Source organism: Macrobrachium rosenbergii, chromosome 1, assembly GCF_040412425.1.
Source record: "Macrobrachium rosenbergii isolate ZJJX-2024 chromosome 1, ASM4041242v1, whole genome shotgun sequence".
NCBI classification, from domain to species: domain Eukaryota; kingdom Metazoa; phylum Arthropoda; class Malacostraca; order Decapoda; family Palaemonidae; genus Macrobrachium; species Macrobrachium rosenbergii.
Window position 1 is genome coordinate 19,242,189 of NC_089741.1, and position 23,169 is coordinate 19,265,357.

Below are 23,169 nucleotides of genomic sequence, written 5' to 3' on the forward strand. Positions count from 1 at the left end.
TCTTGTTAGTGAGACTTGTGTCATAAGCACTATATCATCTGTATATGAACAGGCACCAACATTCGGTGCTGGTTGGGAAAAAGCCTTTAAAACTTAAATAAAAGTTACTGGAGCAAATATGAAATACAAATTAGGTTGCCAAATAACAAAAGCTTTCTGAAATTGAGAAGAACAACCAAGGTTACATTAAAAGCACCCCGTACTAACTGACTAGTAAAAGGCGAGGTAAAAAAAAAATCCTTTTCTTTTAATCTGAAATCAAATCGTTCACTTGATATACTGAAAATCTTGGGATTCTCTGTAATTAACAAATTATTGTAAATAACACCAATTGGGTTTTTAGGTCCCAAATATAACATCAATTGGGCCTTCCAAAATGATTTTCTATAAATGATAATAATTAGGTAATATAAATTGAAGGCTTTAGAATATAACTATTATTTTTATGAATGAAAGTGCGATAAATAATGAAAAACAGGCTTCACATAATTAAAGATGCTGTAAATAATACTAAGAAAGTGTCTGAAACTCAAATCCCATGATTAATACCAGTCAGGTTTTAGAAACTAAGGTTACATACATAACTCTAATCAGGACTGGTAATTCCATTTCCAATGAATAATACCGGTCACGTCTCATACATTTAGGTTCAACATAATTATATCAAAATATCTTACCGATTTAAGCATTACTTAATTATGCCAATCAAGCATTATAAGTTTAGACTGTAAATTACTGAAATCGTTAGTTATCACTAAGTTCGGATTTACTGGGTTACTTCTAGCAAGTACACTCAATTAAGTCGTGTACAGCTAAATCACCTGAATGATATCAATTCTTATAAATTTAAGCCATCTAAAAATAAACAAGTAAACAAATACAAAACGCGCCAAGTTTTTTCGACGCAATCGAGTTTTGTGTACAGCGTATAATCAAGGCCACCGAAAATAGATCTATCTTTCGGTGGTCTCGGTACAAGCTGTATGACCAGCGGCCCAAGAAACTTTAACCACGGCACGGTGGTGGCCTGTCCTATATCGCTGCCAGATGCACGATTATGGCTACCTTTAACCTTAAATAAAAAAAAAAATACTAAGGTTAGAGGGTTGCAATTTGGTATGTTTGATGATTGGAGGGTGGATGATCAACATATCAATTTGCAGCCCGCTTGCCTCAGTAGTTGTTAAGATCTGAGGTCGGACAAAAAAAGTGCGGACGGACAGACAAAGCCGGCACAATAGTTTTCTTTTACAGAAACTAAAACTAAGTCTTATGAATTTAGACCCTATACATCCTACCAATAAGGTCTTATTTAGATCAAAGCCCAATGAATAAAGTCCACTTACTCGAGGGAACTCCAACACAGACACACACATCACGATGAATGCGTTAAAATCCATTGTGAAATGAGTGTCGCTGCAGGCGACGGAAGCCTTTAATATGGCTTCATCTGTACTGAACAATGACGTTAATTCCCTCTGGCATCCCCATTTATTTGACATCATTTGGGCACAACGATTTCCGAGGCTTTGAGCACATCAGGAAGAGTCTCCCGAAACCTTTCATTACTGTCGCCATGATTCCACGCAAGGGAAGAAGGATAGATTGTAATCATTTTGGTGGTCCATGGAGTGCAAATTCAGTTTTCTATGCAAGCTGTAATTCGTTATTATTATTATTATTATTATTATTATTATTATTATTATTATTAATATTATTTACAAGAACTATCTCGAAAAAAGTGTAAGAAGTTGGACAGCTGAGTGGGAAGAGACCAAAGTCGACAATTCAAGGGCAGAAATGATGCTATGAAATATCCTTAGTGCCACCACAGTGTAACACGCTAGGCATGCTGTAAGTGGTACGTCCCTGCGGCGAGAATAGTCAGGAAACTTCATTTTTGTTTAATTTTGCCCACTCTCTTTTTGTCTCTCCTCTTTTTTGATTGGATTTTGGATGCGGAATGCGGTTACTAATTCCTCTGCTTTATTTACTTTATTCATTTGCTAAGCTATTGGTTACGCACTTTCAGTTTTGATTATTGTAATTTGTTAGTAGTTCATACACTTAGATTCACTCACCTTTATTTACCACTGTTATATACATTCAGATCTGTTTACTACTATCTGATCTGTACATGTTCATTCCTCCTCGTTTCTTTTTTTTACATCTTCTTCTATTTCCTGTCATTTTACTCGTTATGTGTAATGTGTACTAACATATTTTTAAGTGTAAGACCGGCAATCCATGGGTAAGCTAATATTTAAACTTGCCGTTGTCAAGCCCGTGGCCAAACTCTCATTAGGACCGATGACATGGAGACCAGGTGAGCTTGGTTTATGAAAACCAAATGACGAAGGTCTGCAAAGAGCGTGAACGCAGCACAGGAGACGTCACATGCGGGATATGACTATTTTCAGATACTATTCACCAAAAACACACGACGCACCTCCCCTTTAACAATAACCTCAAATATAAATTCAACTGCAAAAGTGAGTCAAGTGGGCCTCACTAAACATTAAATATTAGGATGACTAGGACTCGTCTGCCGAGGGCTGTGACTATCCACCTTCAGGAAGGTGCCATTGGCGACACTACCTTTAAGAGCAGAGCCTTCGTTTCGAAAGAGAACTAAAGCAAGCAGCACGAAGGGAAGAAATACAGGAACTCAAGAGAAACCAAAGTCCCTCTCCGTTTTCGAGGCTTATAATCAAATAGAAACAAGCAAAATATGCGCCAAAGTTCCTCCGGCGCAATAGAGTTTTCTGTACAGCGTATAATGCTGTATGAAACTCTAAGCCACGGCCCTTCAAACTCTCAGCCGCGACACATGAAACTTTCAGCCACGGACCGGTGGTGGCCTGAGTAGTTGGCACCTATAGCGGTGCCAGACGCACGATTATGGATAACTTTAACCTTCAATAATGGGCCCAAGTAAATCACAACTTGGTCTCAAAAGTGAAAATATTAATACTAAATATCAAATGACCTTTCGTGTTTAGCTAAGCCGATTTTCCTTCCTGTAATGAAGTGAGATACTCTTATTTCCTAGAGCCACAAACACACACAGAGAGAGAGAGAGAGAGAGAGAGAGAGAGAGAGAGAGAGAGAGAGAGAGAGACTTATTTTGATTAATCCTATTTAACGAAAAATGATACTCTCCCTGATAGGAGAGAGAGAGAGAGAGAGAGAGAGAGAGAGAGAGAGAGAGAGAGAGAGAGAGAGAGAGAGAGAGAGAGAGCCTTTACTGGTAATCGATAATGATGAAAAATAATCTCATTAACTTCTTCGGGGGTTACCTTGCACTGTCTAATGGCGCAATCTTGTCACGTGACCAAAAAGCCTTAAAAGGAATGAAAGGTCTTTTTCTCTGTTCTTTGTCGCTTGGAGATAAAATACTTCTTCCTCTTCTTCTCTCTCCCTTTATTCGTGTTCCAATGGCCTCTTAGTTTAAAAAAAACTATAATTAAAAGAATTATATGGATAAAATAATTTTTTAATGAACAAATTTATAAATGTTCTTACAATGGCATAATTATCATTAACATTTTTGTCACAGTTGTTATTCAGGATAAGGTAAAGATCATGAATTTATGAAGCAGGCTTCCACAGGATATGTTGTTTAAGTGAGAATACGGCATAAATAAAGCATTAAAGAAAAACATTTTAAAAACGGAAATTTAAATTTCAAGTCTAAAAACCCGCCCAAAACGAAACTGGCTCGTGCACAGAGGATTATCAGATCCATTGTGAGAAGAATAACAGGAACTTTATAAGAAGGGAACTGAATAGAAAAAGAATAATTTCTGATACCACCTAAAATCTAAGGCCTGATATTAACACTTCTATTTAAGAACAGCCAATCACGTGGCATCTGTGTCGATGCTCAGGACGTTCTCGAATTACTAAAGAAATGAAAATCCACCAAAAATTTCAATCACTCATTTAGAATCTGCTTCTCTCATCTCGTCCTGTCTGTCATGTTTGTGATTCCTGAGTCCATTTATTCTTGCCCTCTTAATAAGGGCTATGTAAATAGCGTTTATGTGATGACATATATATATATATATATATATATATATATATATATATATATATATATATATATATATATATATATATATATATATATATATATATATATATATATATATATATATATATATATATATATATATATATATTTATATGAGTACATATATACATTGTAGTGTATATATTTATATATATACACATACATATATATGTGTGTGTGTGTGGTCAGGGTAGACGTGCTCACCATACTTAATTCCAATTGTACGAAAGGTATTCCCTAGGTATATTGAATTCGATGTTAATACGTTATTACTGGCATAGTAATGGATTGTATTACTGATGTCACGAGTGAAATACGACAATTCTCAATATATATATATATATATATATATATATATATATATATATATATATATATATATATATACAATCGTGAAGCTACAAATGTCGCTTAATATCGAAATTCACGCTACCTCGTTATATCTCCGTTGGAGAATTGTCGCCGAAGGGGAATTTATATAAGTGATAAATGAATTGGAATCGTCGGGACACGAACCCGTGACGAAAACCTATTCAGCGACTCCAGTGGACGTTTAACCATTGAGCCATCAAGAGACGTATAAGTCTTTTGCCGAGATGTCGTACTGCTTTTACCCGTCGTGAGCGGGGAAATGTACTAGCCTTGGCAATGACCCACCTCCGCCATGACAGTTCATTGGTACGTTTGGAACACGCAGCTCTTACTATGAAATTTTTATCACACCGTGATTTATATACAATCATGAAGCTACAAATGTCGCTTAATATCGAAATTCACGCTACCTCCAACGGAGATATACCGAGGTAGCGTGAATTTCGATATTAAGCGACATTTGTAGCTTCATGATTGTATGCATATATATATATATATATATATATATATATATGTATATACATATATATATATATGTATATATATAATTATAATATATATATATATACACACACACACACACACACACACACACATATATATATATATATATATATATATATATATATATATATATATATATATATATATATATATATATATATAAATACTGAGAGAGAGAGAGAGAGAGAGAGAGAGAGAGAGAGAGAGAGAGAGAGAGAGAGAGAGAGAGAGAGAGAGAGAGAGAGAGGCGCTATATGCACTTTTTCGTAAGAGAGCTACAATAAACACTTGTCACACGGCGAGATGGAACTGGACCTGAAGGCAATAAAAAAAAAAAAAAGTTTTCCACCACCATTATGCAAAGTACGAAGACCCAGATGCATTCCAGAACCGAATTCCTTTGAGAAGAGAAATCTCCCCGCACAACCCCCCTTTCCCGGCAACACGTGCAGACTCTACTTGCAACGAAATAGTACTGCAGAAATGAAGCTCTGAATCTCACGGGTTGCAGATAACTATTGGAAGTTATCCTTGCAACTCACTGTGGATTATGATATCACCATGTAAATCTGCTTCATCACATATTACAAAGTTAACATGAGAAATGAAAAATAGAAATTAAACTTATATTCATTCACTGTATACTTTACGAACTGGCTGGCGAGTTAAGTATCAACAATTACTTCAGTGAGATTCGCAGAAGCAAACAAAAGACCCCAAAAGGGATTTAGTGAAAGACCCGTCCCCCGATTTGCCCCTCCGCAGGTCTGTCTTTCGTCTGTCTGTCAGTCTCTGTCGTCTTCCATACGTCAGTCTTCAATATCTCTGCATTCTAAAAGCTACACCTCCTACCACGCCAGAATTACAAGATATTCCAGTCACTGTTTTTATATCATCTGTTCTCCCAACCCCTATCTTTCGCTTCCATTTCCCTGATTACTCGGAAGGTCTGCCCCTCACTTCTCACCAGGAGAAGGAGCTGCTCTGGCGAGGAAAGACCTCATTCCAAAGCGACTTCGACCATCCAACGAGACACCTGTTGCTCAAAGGCCCTTCCCAAACATTCAGGTTTCCTCGAATTTTGGAAATTCAAAAAAATAAACAATTCCAAAAAGGAAGACTTGACATAATTTGTTGTGAAATGCAGGAGTGTCCTAACTCACCAGAGATTACGTTTGCTCTGCTCTCAGCTGTCAATGAGTTTAATTACAGCAGAGTTTGATAGTGTACGCTGTGCATGTTGATACACACTCACACACACTATATATATATATATATATATATATATATATATATATATATATATATATATTGTATAAAGAAGCATTTTAACTCGCACATGATGAACTGAGTTACCCAAATTTGTCATACGAAAACCTTTAAAGAAACCCGTCACAAGCAACTTTTTATTACCTCTGAGAAAGGCTGCACAATATAAGAAGGTTAGATGGCGATCTGGAACTTTCGCTCCCCCATCATGATCTTATTGCGCCTTCCTCTTCAAAGCTCTACTGTATATTCGAGGTCGTCGAGTTCGTCAAATTCGTAATCCGGAGAAGAAGAGGAATAAAAACAGACAGCAGAGAGAGAGAGAGAGAGAGAGAGAGAGAGAGAGAGAGAGAGAGAGAGATAACGGATAAAGGCAAATAAAAGAAGACATCTCAACAAACAGATAAATATGTAACTGTATAAAGAGCTCTCCAAGTCCAGTGTTACCTGAAATACATCGGAATCAAAGCTCATGCTCATGGAGGTAAAAGAACACTGGAAATATAAACAGATGACTCACCCCTCCTTGGACGAAATCCTGGCGGTTCCTTGGCCTCCTTCAAGCGCCACCGTAGATCCTTTGCAGGAAAAGCTTTCCGTTCCCTAAATCGTTTAGCACTTCTGCCGGGGCTCTGTGGAAGGAACGAAATGTAAAATGAACACCTCAGTTGAAAATAAAAAAAATATAAAATATACAATGTGAGGACATATTCTTATGGAAGCAGCCAGAAAGGCCATTATCTTACCGAGCAATTTTCCATTCTATGTAGGTCAAAAGAGGAACCCAGCGAAAGAATAAATAATGCCATAAATAAATAAATTAAATATACACAAATATTAGTCGAGATATATAATTCGTGGCCAAGGTACTCAACTTTTAAATAGTACCATCAGAACTCAGGTGTGTGGATCGAGTCCAGAGGTACAGACCAGGACTTTCATTCATCTCCGCTCTCTAGCTAGGATAACCAACGTCCATTAGACCGCCAGGAATAGACCTATTAGTTACATTAAGTATATATATATATATATATATATATATATATATATATATATATATATATATATATATATATATATTATGCAGATACATACATATATATATATATATACAGTGTATATATATATATATATATATATATATATATATATATATATATATATATATATATATATATATTCAATACCAAGCCAAGAAAGGACTTTTAATTTATCGACTGTCTACACATTTTGTTTCTGCATCTATTCCCCTTCCGGAATCAATATTTGTAGGAGTTGGGGGTTCTGAAATTGTGATGGAATAAGAGATTTCAAAAGGCTTTTTTTAGCTTAATGCGAAAAGAAAACCCATCAACAATACCATTAAACAGTATTCAGCAAGAGGGATAAAACATCCTTGGTGCTGGAAACATATGTAGAAGGACTCGTGTTTCAGGAAAGAGTGAAACAACAAAAAACTTTGATTGCAAAGAGAAATAGATGCTTTAGGGGAGATGCTATTTGAGACCAAGAAACATCATAATTTTACATAGAGGCTAAAAAGAGCAATTTAAATACTGGAGAGAGAGAGAGAGAGAGAGAGAGAGAGAGAGAGAGAGAGAGAGAGAGAGAGAGAGAGAGAGAGAGAGAAGCCCCTGTTCCTCATTCTAACATCAAAGTCGTTAGTACAAAAATTATTTCTTGGATGTGGGTCGCCTAATTTCTCTTTATGGGTCATCTTAAAAAATATATAAGCCTAGATTGAAGAGTTGTTTTCAGGACGAACAAGGATTTTTTTCCTTGAATGAAGGAACTGGGTATATAAAACTAATGTTTTCATTTACTCCCAAGATTCCCAATTTCCCAGAACTGCCAAGGAAGCATTCTCATCAAAGCCCCAGACACCTCTTCATGACAAAGACGAATTATTAAAATTCTCCTCCAAGCCTAATGTGCTCGACGATGGTATAATAACGGATGATTTGGAGAGCAATCTCTACCTCTCTTTTCTTTATATATATATATATATATATATATATATATATATATATATATATATATATATATATATATATATATATATATATATTATATAAACAGGTATATATTACATAAATATATATATATACACATATATATATATACATATATATATATATATATATATATATATATATATATATATATATATATATATATATATATATATATATATATATATATATATATATATATATATATATATATATATATATATATATATATATATATGAGAGAGAGAGAGAGAGGTGGATGGATATGATACGTTCGCCAAGCAAAGACGGACAGCAGGCGATGAGCGTCTTCCTTTTTCCTAGAGCCATTTCCACTGTTGTAGGAGTGAATATTTATGGAGTGAATATTTATAAGTGAAAAGTATTTAATTTATCCACATATTTTTGTGTGTGAGGATATATGGAGAAATTGAATAATATGGTGAAGGTGAGAAACGTGGAGAGAGAGAGAAAAGGATGAATCTACAGTGTTTTGAGATGGTTTGGCGGTGTCAGGAGAAAGGGGAGAGGAAGATCTAGAAGGTTCTGGGTGGTTTGCATGAAAGGTATTGGAAGGAAGGGCTTGAACATCCAGTAACTGATAGGTTGCGTGGAAGACAAGGATGGATGTCGCTGCAGTGTTTCGACGCGCTGCTGGTGAGCATTCTGTGTGTGTGAGGTATATCATGTTGTAGAGGTTTTATGGGAAGTGTTTTTACCCAACATTCCAAAGTTAGCATATTAATGTATCATTGATCATTGCCTTGTCTTTCTTGGAAGGGATACCTTGTTATGGGAATATAAAAATAAAAAAAAAATTAAACATGCTTTTATTAAAACGCACTAAAAAGTAAAAAATGATATTTTGAAACACACCAGGATGTTCTTACAATGAATCATGTCTACAGAAATAAAATCGTGGGCCCCAAACATGGAAGGAAATGCTACAAGAAAAGAAATAGATTTTTTTTTTATTTCTTGTAGCATTTCCTTCCATGTTTGGGGCCCTCGCTTTTATTTTTGCAGACATGATTAATTGTAAGAACATCCTGGTGTGCCTCAAAATATTATTTTTAATTTTTAGTGTATTTCAATATAAGCATGATTAAGAATTTTTTACATTTTTTATTTCATAATTTTTAGTTTTGATAGAAAATGTAACCGATTTATGACTGTAGTTAACGAACTTTGATGTCCGTTTACGGGGAAGGGGGAAGGGGAAGGAGGAAGGGAGGGAAGAGGGAAGGGGAGGGGAGTAGGAAGGTGAAGGGGAGGGGAGTAGGAAGGTGAAGGGAACGGGAAATGGGAGGGAGGGGAAAGGGGAGGGGAAGGGAAGGTGAGGTAGGGAAGATGAGGGAAGGGGAAGGGGAACGGGAGGAAAGGGAAGGGAGTAGGAGAGGAAGGGAGGATGGAAGGTTAGGGGAGAGGAGGGATGAGATGGGGAAAGGGGAGGGGAGGGGAGGAGATAGGGAGGGGGAAAAGAGGTGATGGAGGGGAGAGAGGAGGGGAAGGCTGGAGGAGGAAGGGGTAGGGGAGGGGAAGGGGAGGGAGGGGGAAATTGGTAGGGGTGGGGGAAGTGGAGGGGATAGAAGAGGGAAGTGGGGAATAGGGAAGGGAGGGGAGGACACAGCTAAAATAACACCTGATCACGTGTTCTGGAAGGGGAGGAGAGGGGAAGGAGGGGGAAGGAGGAGGGGAGGAGGAAGGGGGAGGAAAGGTGGAAGTGGAGGGGATGGAAGAGGAAAGGGGGTGGAATAGGGAAGGGGAAGACACAGCTAAATTAACACTTGGTCGTGTGCTCGGAAGGGGAGGGGGAGGGGAGAGGATGGAAGAGGAAGGGTGAGGGATGGAAGAGGGAAGGGGAGGGGGAGGAGAGAGGATGGAAGAGGAAAGGTGAGGGATGGAAGAGGGAAGGGGAGGGGAGGGAAAGAGGAGAGGATGGAAGAGGAAGGGTGAGGGATGGAAGAGGGAAGGGGGAGGGGAGAGGATGGAAGAGGAGGAGGAGGACACAGCTAAATTACCATTTGATCGCATGCCCCAGAAGGGGGAGGGGAAGGGAGGGGAATGGAGATAGAAGAGGGAAGGGGAGGGGGAGGGAAGAGGGATAATGAGGTGACAACTAAATTAACACTTGATCGTGAGCTCTGGAAGGGAGGGGGATCGGGAGGAAAGGGGGGCGGAAGGGGATGGAAGAGGGAAGAGGAGGGGGAGGGAAGAGGGAAGGGGAGAGGGAGGTCACAGGTAAATTAACACTTGATCGTGTGCCTCCAGAAGGGGGAAGGGGATGGAAGAGGGAAGGGGAGGGGATGGAAAAGGGAAGGGGAGGGGGAGGACACAGCTAAATTAACACTTGATCGTGTGCTGGGGAGGGAAAAGGGGAGGGGATGGAAGAGGGAAGGGAGGGGAGGAAACAGCTAAATTAACGCTTGATCGTGTGCTTTGGGAGGGGGAGGGTGATGGCCGGGAGAAGGGGGTGGAAGATGGAAGTGGGCGGGGAAGGAAGTAGGTAGGGGAGGGGTAGGAAAGAGGGAAGGCTAGGGTGAGGACATAGCTAGAGTAACACTAGACCGTGTGCTGGGGGAGGGGGATGGAAAAGGGAAGGGGGAAGGGGATAGAAGAGGGGAGGGGAGGGGTCATATAGAAAGTAGATTCTACCGAGTCAAAGAGGTTGTGAAAAATCCGAAGTTTCATACAAATCCTGAGATACTGGAAGAGGTCACTGTAGGGTCACTAGAGGTCGCTGCTAACCTGCTTATCACGTAAGGCTGTGTTCTCAGAAAGGATTGAGCAACCATGTCCATCGGACGAAGGCAACAGGTCGAAAATTGAGTTACAAGATTTGGGAATAGACAGACAGACAGATAGACAGACAGACGCAGAAGTCAAATTAAATAAAAGCATGTAAAAAAACTTAATTACACACACACACAGGTGTGTGTATATAAATAGATAAAATCCACAAAGGAAACGGAAACACTGGAGTGCTGCGAGGCCTTTCGACGCTAGGTCCTTTACTTAGCAGACTGCTAAGTAAAGGACCTTCATCGTGTTCCATATTTTCGTGATTCAGATATACGTGTGTATGTATATAAATATATATATATATATATATATATATATATATATATATATATATATATATATATATATATATATATATATATAGAGAGAGAGAGAGAGAGAGAGAGAGAGAGAGAGAGAGAGAATGTGTGTGCATGTATGTGTATGAACAAGAGGGAATTCATGGAACATAAAAAGCAGCTCTGTACAAAGAAAAACAAAATCACAGAACAAAAGGCTTCTAAACCTGTAGTCGGAAGCTTTCTAAAGAAAAAAGCACGGACATCTTTGCTTTTTTAGGAAACAAGGACAAAGCTAAACCCTGAGGACAGGTGTGTTACAGGAAACAATCAGGTAATGAAATGTTCATCTTAGAGCAAAAGAATTGTCTCGATATCACGATTCTGAAAATGAAAGACACTTATTTCAAGAGCTCACAGTTGGCGACAGTTATATTCATGAAATATTCTTTGCAAATTAATATGTATGTATGTACACAAGTGTCTAGAAATTCTTACTATTCAAAATCTGTTTATTCAACGATTTTTCTCTCATCTGTATGGCTCCAACAACATACCCTACTTTGCCACGAGTCTCCTCTCTAGCTACTACCGCCTTTTATCTCTCCCCTATTTTCGGAGATCAAAAGTCCAACCTTACCTTTAGAGGATAAAAATATTGATCTTTAACTTGTGACTCAAGTTACCAATAGCGTAATCTCAGTCTCTCAAAAGAACAGCCATGGAACGCTTGACATCTTCCGGCAAGAGGCTATTCCAAAGATTTAGAAAAAAAAAAACCTTTCTGAACTACAATTCTCAAAAATGAATATGAATGCTCATTCTTTTATTCTCTTTCTCTTCCCCACCGCCGGTTTTTTTTTCTTTTATACGTTCACTTTTACTGATGCATATAATTCAACGTATGGTATACGCCAAATGTGGTTACAGTGAAATGGTTAAATATATATTTATATATACAACAAAACGAAATGATCTCCCAGGAGACAGAGGTAGAAAGCGAGAGCTTAGAGAGCGCAGGTACGCGGACGTATTGTTAGGTCTCAGGAATTGGCTCTTTTACTCCCAGGAAACTTTTCCCATTTATCCTTATAAAGGAAATTATTTCCTAAGACACTGCTCGCCATTCGATCCCATTAAAAGATCTCTTGAACGTAGAAGATGGTTAAAGTACGAAACTCTCAGCCGCGGCCCATAATACTTTCAGCCACGGCCTGGTGGTGGCTATGTTGTTGGCACCTATAGCGGCGGCGATGGATTTGTTCGTAAATGAGGAATGAAAACAGGAGCCAGTTAAAGTTAAAGAATTTGGACAGAGGGAATCAACGAGAACGGATCAAAAGTGAATGGCAATGGCCAAGGCTAATACAGCACTGAAAGGAACTTTTTTTCTTGCTTTTTCTCGAGATTTTCCTTGATCTATAGCTCAAATTATTAAACGCAAATAAACGCACTTCCTGGGTATAGTTATAGCAACGCTAGTTTACAGGAATCGGTGAATCAACAAGCTCCCTATAGCGCGAATTGCCCTAAAACTTAGAAAGGCGTAATATGAATCTAACGTTCTTTTTAAAGTAACTGGTTCCTAATATCTGAAAAAAAAAATACTGCAAGGGAGCCTTAATTTATCTCCGAATGAACTTCCCCTTCCTACCTATTACGATTACAGTTATTAATAACATTAGTACATTGTACTTGAAATTACCGATGCAAGTAATAATATTCTTAGTTACATGTTCAGAAAAAACCAAATCCTGTCATATTTTTTCTTAACCTTTTCGTTTGTTAATGGCTCCGAGTAATTAATAAGTCCTTTAACTTTTTGCTAAACTATATATATAGACACTAACACTGATACTATATATATATATATATATATATATATATATATATATATATATATATATATATATATATATATATATATATATATATATATATATATATATATATATATATATATATATGTGTGTGTGTGTGTGTGTGTGTGTGTTGGGGGGAGAGGGTGCCCATGGTAAACTTTATTCTCACATCCTTAATGTTTTACCATTCTTGTTCGTATATAAAATCTCAATCAGCACATTCGCAAATCCTTGCTGGGTCTGTGGAACATTTTGTTCATATCCGGGTTAATCTCTTGATCTAGTAGGTCCTCCAATATTTTTGGTTTCGTTTGGCTTGGGAGTTTTATGTCACTTTCAATCCGTTCCTCTTACAGCCCTAAAAGATTCATTCTCTTTTAAGCCTTTTCAGAAACTTTTATCTGCAGCAACGCAGAGGGCTTTTGAAGTAAACATGAGGTAAAAGTCAGGAAAAAAATTCAAACACATAAAATAATAAAACCACTGGGATTTTCATTTATCTCTCTCCACAAAATATGCGTCACAACTGCCCCTGCAATTAATTGTTCCATGTAATCTAAACACCATTACCTGCGATAACGAATTTAAACATTTCACTTTAATGCCATAATTTACAGTAACCAGAACGGGAAGGAAGGGTGAATTCATCCTGGCCTTATGCCAGCACAAGCTTCATTTAGTGATAAGCTAAGGCATCCTTGCAGAGAAGTTGGGATTGTCTGTTGGGTTCATGTTACTCATGTCAAACAATACTGGACCTTTTTTTTTATCAATAAGAGCATGTCGATTGATTGGTTTCTATCAACTGGCAGTGCTACAATTATGGCCATCGACGCCCTATGTATATATTTTTGCTTTAAAACAATCTTAAAAAAAAAGAAGGAAATTCAGCTGCCTCAAACAGACATGCAGGTTTGGAAGGGCAACTTGATTTTTTCATTTCCATCTGATCCCTCTGGTCTCAGAGTCTTTGAGTTGTTAAGGCTCGCCAATTTTTAAAATAATAAGAATGATATAAGACAATTTATCTACATTTTAGCTATATTCACACCCTTCCTGCATTTTAGTATCCACGTAATAAAATTAACATAATGAACCCACAACTAACCGAACTGCCGAAAAATGATTGAACCATGTACTAAAACCCATTTCGTTCGTTCATTAAATGCTCGTCACCTTTGGAATGATCTACCTGCCTCTCTTATTCCTGCGTCTTATGACCTTCTTCCCCACTTGCCACCAATATATATATATATATATATATATATATATATATATATATATATATATATATATATATATATATATATATATATGTACAATCACTCAAAAAAGTTTTGCAACATACTTCAAAACTTTTCGAACAGCTTATAATAGCGACATCTGGCGCTATTTGGCAACTCTGTTGTAAGCGCATGAAACAACTGGGCACTAGTGATGGGTCCGAGAAATTACCTGCAGTTTCCCTTAAACAGGGCTTTTTCTGATACTGCTTACTGTTGTCATATTTTACTTAATTGAAGGATGTTACTATAATACTTCAGAGGTCATTGCTGTTCTTATGTTTTAATATTTTCATCTCCAACTGCCATCACTATCGTTGTTTTATCTCCTTCATATGTGTGAACTTTGTAGACATAGGCCTACGACTGTTACAAGTTAAACTATTAGTCTTATTAACATCAACAAATACGACTTTTGTAAAGATTTGCTTCACATTATTATTAATTAAATTTCTGAATGACTAATCCTATGTAGACTGTGAACTAGTGAAACTTAATATAAAATATACTGAACTAGACTAACAGATTTCACGTCTATTTTTGTAATACATAGAATATAAACGCACACACACACACACACACACATATATATATATAATATATATATATATATATATATATATATATAAATATATGTATATATATAAATATATATATATATATATATATATATATATATATATATATATATATATATATATATATATATATATATATATATATATATATATATATATATATATATATATATAATGCCATTATCATGTGTAATTTCTCATTTCTTTCATTGCTACTTAGACCTATCATTTTGATGCCTCTTATGAAGTTAACTGAATATATAACGCCTAATTTTGTATTTCTTATTATCTAAGTTTCTAAAGAATTAAAATTAGCTAATAGTTCAACATTAATTTAGTTAATGCTAAGTGCCAGTATGCCAGCAGTGAAGAAGACTACCATGCTCATCAGTGGAGAATGTCTCCTCCTCATCGCAAAAGATGACTCGTACAGAAATCATCGGCCACTGGATTTATATTATAACGCAAACTCTAGCCTCTATTCTTTGTGTTTCGCTGATATGAAGTGTTTCTTGGCAGGAGTATGATGAAATAATATCTTGGTCTCATGTAGCCTGTTACGGATGGTTTGAGCAGCAACTTGAAGGGAGAGCGTAATGTTCTCTCTTTATAGCAACATCGGTTGTCAGGGAGGAGTTAGGCGGAGCTCCTTCAGTGATCATCCGATGATGATCCTTAACAGTAGTTTTTACAATGAATTTATCATGTTTCCTCGTTCTCTCTGTAGTTGTATCCCTCTATACATGGTTGTTTTATTTACGCTAAGCTGCCGAGCAATATCTACAATAGAAACATTAGTCTTATCAAGCTAATGATTGTGGTGCGGATGAGTCTCTTGCCCAACTGACGTGACAGTTTAGTTTAACTTTCCTGCCCGAATGTGGAGTCACACGATAACATACGACGTTATGAGATTTTTTCTTTTTTGTTTCTGACAACGATAATGGTTGAATTCTTTCTTTATTTATTTATATATAATTTCATTGATGATTGTTCAATATTATTTTATTAGTTCAATAAGCTTTTATCTGGATTCGCAATATAGTTTCTTCTTTGACTCTTTTGCCCAATCATCTGAAGTGAAATTTTTCAAAATGTTTCGTCATTTTTCGTAATATGAATTTTTCACTCACCATTCTTTTTTATATTGTGAACCGTATGATTAATAACCAAAATCGAATAAGAAAATTACATTTCGTTGTAAATATCAAAAGAACAAATTACTGTTAGGTGAACGAAAACTTCTGGAACATGTTGCAAAACTTTTTTGAGTGACTGTACATATATATATTATATATACATATGTATAGATTATATAAATAAATATATATAATGGTCCGGAGAAACCCGAGAGGTTCAGTAGGAGAATAGGTACCAGCCCTGGTTGTCGGCCTAAGAAACAGGAGATCAGCGCCTGCCCTATGAGCCCACAGAGGCCCAGGAGGACTTTAATTTTAATATATATATATATATATATATATATATATATATATACAGTATATATATATATATATATATATATATATATATATATACAGTATATATATATATATATATATATATATATATATATATATATATATATATATATATACATACTACTACCGTTCATTTCCATTCTCTAAACTACTGTAATTTCGTACGTCATAGACGTGGCTGACGGAAGCGCATACTGATCATCTCGTCACCCACCACAGAACAGTTCAAAATAATCAAATGCATTACCAGCCAACTGTCGAGCTGATACGTCTTATTAACATTTATCACATTAATAATATTACACCCTCTATCACTCCTAACTGTAGTACATCAGCCGACATTTGGCACTTCCATCCAACTCAAACCCCAATCGAAAATCAAGTTCGCTCTCCCTCTCTCTTTGTTAAAAAAAAAAAAAAAACTAAAAACATTAGTAGGCCAATATTCGGTCTAAGCAATGTACTGTTGCACATTACATCAAGAAAGGTGTGTGTATACAAACACACACACACACATATATATATACACACACACACACACACACATATATATATATATATATATATATATATATGTGTGTGTGTGTGTGTGTGTGTGTGTGTGTGTGTGTGTGTGTGTGTGTGGCAGTGGGGACTGCACTATCGGCCAATGCTCCTGATGGTTAAATTTGTCATATAGCTTTCAATGTACTATTGACGGTATAAAAAATAAAATATTTAGTGTATATATTTGCAGTGTACGTATTAAAAAAATATATTCTAAAATCAGTCAGTTATGCATATCAGGTCACAATACCAATCGCCGGGACAATCGGGTTTGACAGTTGATGTAATGGGTCTAGGACAGAAGTGTACGGTCTTCTGTATATTCCTATACCGCGGGACTCATCCGAAAGTAAGTGAATATCGAGGCTTTGCCGTTAATATTCGTGTTTATTCTTGTACTTCCGTTACTTTGCTGGGAAATTAATTTTCGGTTGCACGGGTCAAACATGAGCCTGGACTGTATAAATAGTAGTCGTCCTCAAAACACAGTGTGTGACAAAACAAATGCAATCGAACACCAGCTTTCTCAGAGATAACACTGACCTAGGCCTGGACCCCGGTTTTGACCTGGTCAAGCACCTCTCTGCTTTAGGTCTTGCCTCTTATGTATTAAAGAATGGCATTTTAGACATAATGGTGAAAGCTTTTGCAAATATATAACGAGATGTTGCATTTAGGCTACTTTCTACCGCTAAAGTACATCTTTGAATTAAATATCGTTACTAACATTTTACAGGTCTATGACAGCAAACCCAGTCACGGAATTCGGATATTCTGACTCTAACTTTAAATTTAAATAGGTCTCTCACCTCTCAAAGATCTCTTTTCAGTTGTTCTCTCTTTCTCTCCAATTTGCTCTTTGGAGCTATCGAGACTACCCAAGTACAACATGACCTATAACGGTCAAAGCGATTTCTAGAAACATAAAATGGATAAATGTTTAACAAAATTAAGACTTCGTCATTCATGAGAATGTCACGATTGCCTACATTAACCAATCTCAATAGGACAGACTTGGCTCACATATTAAAGGCTTTGTTGGAAGATCTGTTTTTGCTGGAGACTTTTATTATTTTTTTGTTCAATATCATAACAACTTGCCATTACACAAATTTCTTTCTATCATAACTGTACAAGTAAAGCGCGTACCTCCTACGAAATCAAAAATTTTTTTTTAGGAATGCAGTATACAGGACACCACGACTGTTCAAAATTGACTGACGGAACTTACGACAGCGTGGCCAAATTTCCAGTTGTTCACATCCCAGTTACCCCTCCCTCCTCCACCCCATCCCGTACAACAATGGTACTACGGCTCGGCGTAGGTAATGTTCGACTTCCACTATTAAATCATAACTTTTTTATTTTGTTTTCTACATCAGAACTGCTGTTATATGCTGTAAAAGACTTCCAAATATTTATTCCCATTTGATCCACTCAATGACAGTGGCACGCCACTTCTAATCCCGATCACGAAGTTCTTGCAAACTTCCTCAACGTAATGAAAATTATTTTTACATTTCGGTAACAGTCTGTAATAACAGACTCGCGCGATTACGTCACCATCTTATCACATCGACCACGATCAAGCAAAATAAGAGGCAATACTAGCAAAATGAGTAAACATTTGGTTTACTATTATAAATAAAATGAGTGCTTGAGTATCGCCATTTATAGAAGACACTCCGAGGAACTAAACATGTCATATTTTGATCAAATGGATTTGTTTTTTTATGTTTCGTGTATCTATGGAGTTTCCCGTATATCACGAGTACTTTCTCTTTTCAATTATATTTTTAATACAGTTTATTTTCCCTTATTATAACTCGCCTGTTACTTTCTACATAGTACTTTTCGGTCATGCTGCCTCACCATACTACGTTAAGGATACTGGTGGCAGATGTAGCCACCACTCTTATGTCTAGGCCGAATACTTGTTTGGAGAAGATGGACCAAGTTATTTAGGTCTTCAAAGAATTGGTTGAAAATGTTTTAATGATTCATCTTTTCGTCTGTTATGGTACTGCTGGTGTGTTTCCAAAACGAGAGTAGTGTAAACCATTAGGCCTATGTATATGACCGGCTTTTAAAACGATCTTGGTTGATTCCGTACACTATGTTTTTAGGTAGTTGGTTAAATATTTAATCTTAATAGTCTCATTATTATCACTGCAAGACCATATTGCAAAATCAATGGACACTGGCCACTGATGGCAACACACCAATAGCCTACCAAAGTTCAATCATCATGGCTGCAGCGTACCTTAAAGCGTAACGGCATCCCCACCTTATGCATGAAGTCAATGTTTAAGGTTCACTGCAGTTGATCTAAACGCACAAAAAACACAGAATGTTACCTGTTATCCCGGTCAACTGGAGGTTTTTTGCCACTTATCATAAAGAAAGCACTGTTGTGGGGAATGACCCTCGTCACGACATGATGCACAGTTTTACACTAAGACCAAGTACAATAAGTCCCTCCAGTCAGTGACGTCATCCAAATACGAGGGCTGCAGAGCCATCTAGCGGCGCTCTGACGAAACATCATCAATTTACTACTGAGTACTGAGTCCCTGCTTGTAAGGAAAAGCCAAAGGACGTTATCTGATTGAGCGGGTTTCAACGTGATAATACTGTATACTCAGATAAAAACAACAGGGATCATAGAAAATTAAATACCAAATAACTAAGGTATAATGGCAAATACAATTACGTATATATGTACTGTGCATGGATAAGCTCTTTATGCAAGAAAGAAAAATCAAGTCAATGGGAGCGAAGCTCCTCGAAGTTGCATTGCAACCTTACGTTAACATAATTATGAGTATGGATGCAGTGATTCAACAGCCAGTTCTTAGCAATCAGAATTATCGGTTTATACCATTTCTAATGCTCGTTAGGCTAATTTGAGGCGATAAACTTCCTCATCCTTCTTCCATAAATTAAGATTCAGAGAACAGAAATAGGTCTAAAGACTCTAGAACGGTCGAGAAGCTGATGCTGGCTCAAAGGGAAACTTGAAGGTTTGTAGCGAGCCTAGAAACGTTGATTATTAGGAATGTGGCTGTTAGTCCTGTTCCTATGCTGTTACAGAAGCGGGTGGGGTGGGGTTTTATGCGTCAACGTTTAAGACATTCATAAATCGCTGAGAAAAGTCATTTAGGAAAAGATTCTTATGATTAGACACAGAGTTTTAAACCGAAGAGAGTTTTAAGTGAATCGAGGAGCTCAGTGTGTAAAACCGGCTGAATAGAGACCTTCTGTATTGCCTAAAAGACCCTTTTTCTTTTAACCTGATAGCCAAAGGTTGCAGGAACTTTTGATGCCCAAAGCTTGAAGAGTGAAAAGAGGAGGGGGAATTAGGAGAGTTGGTGATTGGGGGATGAGTAGTCCAGTATTCACAAACAAAGGACGAGGGATAAAAGAAAGTTATTAATGAAACAGAGGGAAAGAGATTCATAGACAATGAAAGACCTGAATTTTTAATTTATTGTGCACAATGATTATGAATAATATTCTTTCAATCATTAGAAAATCAGCCATTTAACTTGATATTTGTCATCTAGAGATTAGGAGATGCAGGTCATTTTAAGCTGATATCGACTAGTTTTAAAAATTGTTTCAAAGTGATTTTTTTTATTAATGATATTTCTGTATATGTCATTACTCATTAAAAATTTAGATTAAGGTGTTTTATAACGACTGACTGGTAATTAGAGTTCTCTCCCTCTATCTGTCTGTTCATCTTTTTATGTCTATCTTAGCCCTTTGTTGGCCGACTCGGTAGAGCTTCAGACTGTCATTCGATGGGCCTAATGAACTAAATAATCAGAGCAATACTCTCTCTCTCGTTCTCTCTCCAACGTATATTATCAACTGTACCTGTGTTCATCTTTTAAATGTATGAACGTTCATCAATAAACTACACCCCATACCTTACTTGCATCAGTGTTCAGCATTCTGGAGATTGTATTGCAACTCGGAAGCCAATACTTGAAGTGGGTTGCTAATGAGGCATGAAAGATAGATAGAGACATGAACAATTGCAAGGAAAGAATCTTCAATGATCATCAACTATAAAAAAGTTAGCTACAAGCATCCCGGACTCTTTATACCTAACATTCATAGGGTGCAATGAACCCGACAAAGCTAACAGATACTGCATATAAATCAGACGTCAGATAAATACGTGAAAAGTGCCTCGAGTTGCGTATCATTTCATACTACGAGTATTCTACACTGTAACATTTTCCTCCTGAGCCATCTCTTCGGTGTCCGCCATAGCTCTGGAAACCGGCGAGCAAATGCAATAATTCCCAGATTCCAAGGGAGCTCTCATCTCCCAGACGTAACACGAAAGGAATGAAGGCCGCGATATAAAAACGCACTTTGGCCTTGGCCCCGCGGCTGTCATTTCGCCAATCAATATGTCGGGGACACGAGATCGCACGAGTTCAAACACGTCCCGAACCAATAGAATCAGCCCTTTGTTGGCCGACTCGGTAGAGCTTCAGACTGTCATTCGATGGGCCGGAGTTCAATTCCCGCGGGCGGCTGATGAAGAGTTAGAGGAATTTATTTCTGGTGATAGAAATTCATTTCTCGCTATAATGTGGTTCGGATTCCACAATAAGCTGTAGGTCCCGTTGCTAAGTAACCAAATGGTTCTTAGCCACGTAAAATAAGTCTAATCCTTCGGGCCAGCCCTAGGAGAGCTGTTAATCAGCTCAGTGGTCTGGTAAAACTAAGGTATACTTACTTTACCAATAGAATCAAGTTTCATTTAAGCTGTCGCTTCCAAAGCAGCAACAAGTGACACGGTGCCGCTTTTGTCGGTGACGCTCATATCCCCGATATTCCTACGATTTTTCCAAGGAAGAAAGTTGCTATTTAGGAGACAGACGTTTCACGAGTCCAGTCGCCTCGAAAACAAACAGGAATGAATTTCGCTTTACGGTTTTCACTCAAAGCTAAAAAAAAAAAAAAGTGGTTTATTGCAACTTGGGAGAGGTTATGACAGCTCTTCTGTAAATATTATAAATGATAATTTACAGTCTATCAAGATGGCTGACAGAAAATGAGAGAACGTGAAACCTGAGGAAGAAAAATACGTGAGGACTGCGCCTATGTTCTGTCTTGCTCTTCTTCTTTGCCACCTTATAGGTAATGAAATGAGATATCAGTAATTAAGATCAAAGGTGTAAATTACAAGCATGGAAAATAACGAAGAGAGAGAGAGAGAGAGAGAGAGAGAGAGAGAGAGAGAGAGAGAGAGAGAGAGAGAGAGAGAAATGAATTTAATCTTCGCCACTAGTGTCAGTAGCAATAACTGTTAATCGACTTCTTGATTGCTGATACACATATCAAGCTTCACCTGATGGAAGAGGCTCTTCCATGTACAGCAAGGCCAAACATACCTTCTGTGCCAGGTACATCGACGCAGTTCATCACCATAACAACTACCAAATGTTTCAGGACTTTTATTACCTGCTTTCTGTGGAAGTTCTATGCTTGATACCGTGATTGAGTTGAGCTTGGAAACAAAATATTTTCGCATGCACGACGGTGTAAATGCAGGGTCTTTGGAAATGGAAAGAATATTCTATGAATAGCACTTCTTGCCCCTGTTAATTCGATGTTCTCGTACAGAAAGAAGGAAACCAGTTCCTGGACTATGTATACACCAAGGCCGCCAGTGTAGGAACATGGCTGAATACTAAAGTTTAGAAGGAAATGAATTCTGTATCACCTTCAGTTGTGTCCACCAACCTGAACAAGACAGTAGGTAGAATTCTATGAACAGGGAATAAGACCAATTCCGAAAAATCATAATAAACAATAGGCATCAGAACCTCATGATACAGGTCGTACCCACAGCAACTGGAAACATTCAATATCCAGACTACTGGCAACAAAAACCGACTTGTCTGTTCAAATGATGTAATAAAACCTACTAGTAAACCTCAATAAGGCTAAGAAATCCAGTGAAACACCTGATCGTGGTAAAAAGGAACTGAATATACAACTAGTTTCATTCTTGAAGAAAATCTAAAACATGTCTGTGTTCACTGACGACTTGAATAAGGAAAGTATAAAAAAGGAACCAGACA

The 23,169-nt window shown here is 37.2% G+C and overlaps 1 long non-coding RNA gene across 1 annotated transcript in view; it reads right to left on the minus strand.

Moving 5' to 3' along the window:
- Positions 1-19,538, minus strand: part of LOC136839422 (uncharacterized) — a 486,213-nt gene extending 466,675 nt beyond the window's left edge. Inside the window, exons 1-2 of the long non-coding RNA XR_010853346.1 lie at positions 19,417-19,538; positions 6,741-6,852 (exon numbers count right to left, since the gene is read on the minus strand). This is a non-coding gene — a long non-coding RNA (uncharacterized lncRNA). The remainder of the gene's footprint in view (positions 1-6,740; positions 6,853-19,416) is intronic.
- Positions 19,539-23,169: the final 3,631 nt, after the last annotated feature.